Here is a 5379-nt window from a genome sequence, read left to right as displayed (position 1 = left end):
CTTTTATATGGGTAGGTTACGTGAACAGATCACATGTTGACCACATTATGGCGGTAGACCTCACGCTAAAGTAGCGTCCCGGAGCGGGTCACGTGGTAGACCTCAGGCTGCACCTGGGTAGGCCACATATGGCGGTAGACCTCATGCTAAAGTAGCACCCAGTCGCGAGGCTAATGTGTTCTTCGATGATCAGAGAGTAGAGGCAGACGTACGAATTTAATTAGTAAAAAATAATGCGTTCCTTGTTTGAATCAAGCGAGTTTGTGATTTAAGGCCTGAGGAAAAATGCGTTCCTTTATCAATGCCCACAGCCAAATAACGAATCACGAGTATAGAGGATATATATATATATATATATATATATATATATATATATATATATATATATATATATATATATATATATATATATATACAAAAAGCAATGTTGTATAATTTTAAGAGATGTTTGACAAGGTATGGATAAATGGTCTCAAATACAAATTACAACAGATACAACTTCCTAGAATAATAGCAAAACTACTGTGTAGCTTCCTCAACAATAGATCAGCCTCTATTTCACTAAATAGCTTCGAAGGCCAAAGCTTTCAACTCCACAGTGGAAGCAGCCTATCACCCACATTTAAACAAACACACGAAGAGAAATATCCATATACAAAAACAACAGAAGAACTGCAATCATTATCTAACCTGGATCCTCTAAACATCACAATCCATAAAAGAGGAAACACCATTAAACAAAAAATTGAGAACATCCTTAAGGATACAACATACATTACAGCAATAGATGGTTACGAAGCATGAAACTGAACACAATTGGTTCAGGAAACCTATAAGGTATCTTAACAAAATTAACCCACCCCCCTTTTTCACAAAATAGCACACTTACCAGGAATACCTACCTTGGAGACATATGACATAAAAAACATACATCACACCAACCCCACACGATCTGGAATATAATAATATAACAACTAACAAACAAGGCACATGGATGGTTTGCTCTCTCCTTTGCTCTGCACCCTGAGTTGCTGGGGAGGAAGTGTGGCCTTCTAACGGTCGTGTAGAGCATGGTGGCTCCCGTTACCACTTCCCCTCCCCGGCAAGGGGTTGTGTACACCGGCGCTGTCTGCAGACAACTGGCAGCGGAGAGAGGTTGAGAGGAAACAGTACATCCATCCGTAGTTCCATAACAGACCCACCATTTAATTTAACTTTGTATTCCAAATAAAATCACATAGCTACACAAACAAAAAACACAAGACACTAAGACAGTTTTCATGCGCCCTCTGTTCTGCGCCCTGAGTTGCTGGGGAGGATGTGTGGATTCTCTAACGGTCATGTAGAGCATGGTGGCTCCAGTTACCACTTCCTCTCCCAGACAAGGGGTGGTGGACACCGGCACTGTCTGCAGACAACCGGCAGCGGAGAGAGGCAAAGCAGGAAACATATATATATATATATATATATATATATATATATATATATATATATATATATATATATATATATATATATATATAAAACTCTTATCAATTTGATAAAGAGCCTAGATATAAGGTAAAGCAAATACAACTTTGCCAGAAACGAGCCGCAAGAGAGAGAGAAAAAAAGAAGAAGAATTAGCAAGACGGTTTGCCCGTCACCTTTACACTCCCACTTTATTTCCTTTCTCACTATTGCCCTCAACACTTCCCTTCCCACCAACTTTAACTCTTCACTAGTTTCACCCATCTTTTCTATCTCCCCCTCAACTTAACTCAAGTGGTGTCAGTTGTTTGCTCAGTCAGTCCCGCCAGCTAGCAGTCTCGCCTCGCTCTCTTCCCCTCTGGGCCTGTTACTTGCTGCTGGCTGGTCCCCACTCTCGGCGTCTACCCAGCTCTCCTGTACCTGCGTAAGGATGGTCTGGTCCTCCGGTGATCCTGTGCCTGCCAGCTTGAGGAAGTAGTAGTTGCAGATATCTTGCCCTGCTGTCCCGCCCTGCTCTCCGGTCTCGTAGCTTGCATTCGCCCTGTGTAATACCTTGGAGTTCCTGCTGTATTGTGTTACTTTCTAAGTAAACGTAAGAAGCTGTACTAAGTGCCAGTCCTGCCTGTCTGAGTGAGTGCCTGTTTATGAGTTGTGTGCCTCGCATTCCTTGCTAACCACGGATCCTCGTCAACTTATCCCTGTGTCGCCCACGTCCTGAGTGCTGTCCTGGTCGTCGCTGAGAGTAAGTGGTTTACTGTTGCGGCGTTGGAGGCTGAAGTAAGGACCTTGGGTGTCCTGCCTTGCCTAGTGGTTGCGGTGTGGGTGGCCCTGTTGTGCGGTGTGTCACCGTGTGTGGACACCGTTTCGTAACAAGTGGTTGTGCTGTGTGGGCTGCGGTTCGTAACAGTACTATATCGTCACGTTAACGTACGACTTGTCTTCCGACATCTTACGACAGACCAAAAACCGTTAAAATGACGTCATTGCTGCCGGGGACAGCCCACCTACGACCGTCGGGGACTTCCTAATAAAAAAAAAAAAAAAGCTGTAGTGTGACCCCAGCATAATATAACTTGTATTCCACAACACGTACACTACCAAAATCAATAATTGGACGAATATGAGCGAAAAAAATATTTGAGCAATAAAGGCTGGAGATATGCCTACATAAATTTCCCCTAAAAACAGTTTTGGCAACACTAATTTTGCTTTATGCTGGGGTGACATTGCAGCTTTTCTTTCTCACTCCGACGCCCCCGACGGTCTTACAGGCCATTTTTCTGCGATTGCATTCAACTGGGAACATTTCAGCGCAAGAAGGATACGCAAAGCGAAAGACGTACGGCATCGGCCCGGATCCTAAACACACGATGACGTATATGCCTCAGACGATGACAAACGTCATCGTACGACACCTACACCGATGACGTACGACGTACCAAAGAAAATAGGATCACAACCACAATTTTCAAATTTTCTTGATTTGCGACAAAATATGCTACTGCTGGGGGTCACACTACAGCTTTTTTTTTACTACGGTGTCCCCGACGGTCGTAGGAGGGCTGTCGCCGGTAGCAATGACGTCATTTTAACGGTTTTTGGCCTGTCGTAAGATGTCATAAGTAAAAGTCATACATTAACGTGACGATATTGTACGATGTCGTAAGATGTCCTTGTTGTCACACGACATCGTAGAAGCATTACGACAATCGAGTGCTGCATTCGACTGTCGGGAACAGTCACGACAAGCAAAGTCATTTCATCGGGTGTACGATGACCGATGATGACATACGATAACATTATAGAGAGGTATATGATGTCGTACGTGCTTCTATAACGACATCGAACGAGTCAAAAATAGTTAGAATACTGAGTTATGACTGGTCTTTGAACGCACATTTGGCAGTAACGCATGAAAACATTGTCACTAGAATCGTCGCGACCAGTGTGACCGCTAATGCATTGTCGCCAGCTTAAAAAAAAAAAAAAAAAATTACGTGCTCTCACGATGATTTACCCACCAAAGACGATGGGACAGAGGAAGGGCATGTGTGGGTATGATGTCCTATCGTCGTCGCAAGATCTCTTTGGGACATCCCTGCAAGTCCATTGGACGTAAGTCCAATGGACCAACGTTGCTGCTAGTGCTGGTGCTGCTGCTACTGCTGCTCCTCCAGTTGCTCCTGCTGGCTTTCTTGTGTGCATAGGGTATACGTCTACCTTTGTTGGGGTCTGAAGGTGGATGTTCACTCCTGGTGTCGGAACAGGTTCCTACCAATCTTTAATGCTCACCCTGCTGTGGATCGAAGTTATGCAACCCTTAATAAGACAGTAGACTCTAAGTAAAGGATCGAGTGAAGCAAGAGTGATGCGTATTCCTCGATGAGAGACGACATGTAGACTAGTAGAAGACAGCATGTTTAAATCATAAAGTAAAGAAGGATGCACAGAGAATTGGTTGCAAGTGTTAAGAGTCAAAGATGATGCGTCCCTTGATTGATAGGCGCCTGTCGATATCCTGTGTGCATGCCTGCGTTTACTGATAGATGCCCGTATTCTCAAACACTGCTGTGCTTCACCTCCACAGTGAGGCTAACCTATTTCAAAAGGCTTGATTTAAGTTGACACGAGTTTTATTAGGATTTTTTTTTTTTTTTTTTTTTTTTTGGTTCTAGAGGCAGAGTAACAAGATATCTACATTATTAACTGGAGAAACACTCTTGAAGACCCCTCTAATGATATCTGGCCCTTGAAAATAGTCGTGGTGAGAGAGTGAAGCGTTTCTGTTTTCGGGCCAATATCCTATATAGGTGTGTGCCCGCGTCAACTGATGATAGGTGCCCATCAGTATCCCCTGTGCCAGCGTTTACTGATAGGCGCCGCCAACATCCTATTTGTGTGCCCGCATTGACTGATGATAAATGCCAGTCAATATCCCCTGTGTTCGCGTTGACTGATAGGCGCCCGGCCGTCATTATGCCCTGTGTATGCTATGAGTGACAGGCGCCCGCCAATATCCTGGCTGTGTCTGCTATATGACTAACAGGAGCCCCTCAATACACCAACTGTTGCCTCTTAATTATTACCCGCTGGTCTCTTACCAAGTAGTCTTACTGACCCCCCAACTTGGGTAATCCGGGAAAAAAAGCCATGCACTCTGCCTGCCTGACAGGCACGCCTGTCAATATCCTGTATGTCCGCGAATTGACTGAGTTACAGGCGCCCGTTAATATTCTGCAATGGTCAGTATATCCCTTTATATTTACACACACACACAAAGAAAAAAAAATCTTACTGCAGAGCAGTAGTGTGTATCCTTGGCAATGATAACCCACGTCATATAGCCTACACCCATTCAGCTTAATATGTCGTGCAATATGTTAGAAGTTTGGCGAAGCAATACATTGTAATGAGTTATAATCCAAGCATATGGTAGAAAATCAATGTGTAGCAGCCCTCCCACTCTACCTATATTCACACAGCTCACATAATATATTATCCCTCTCTTGATTCTTATCAAAATCAGCCATATTATAACATACACAAAATACTTTCCACCCATTAAATTATCTCTGCAAAGAATATCATATTGTTCCTCCTCAAATAGTCCGAGACTCGATCAAGTTACATAATATCCTTTCAATATATATATATATTTTTTTTATTCCTCAGTGACCCATACATATCTTTTTATCTCAGCAGTGAGTCACTCACGAAAACTTACTCGACGTCTGTCTTGATTATCTTGTCATATCAGCTTATTTTACAAAATTTCTTTATCAAGTTGTTCATTTCTTGAAGCGCGATATTTCATTGCAGTCTTGCAGCCTCTGGCAAGTTGGCAACATATTACGTCACACCAAAGGATTGGAGGTGTAAAATAAACCGGGGTCTAATCTATCTGTGTTT

Source organism: Portunus trituberculatus, chromosome 17 (assembly GCF_017591435.1).
Source record: "Portunus trituberculatus isolate SZX2019 chromosome 17, ASM1759143v1, whole genome shotgun sequence".
NCBI lineage: Eukaryota > Metazoa > Arthropoda > Malacostraca > Decapoda > Portunidae > Portunus > Portunus trituberculatus.
This window is presented reverse-complemented; position numbering follows the sequence as displayed.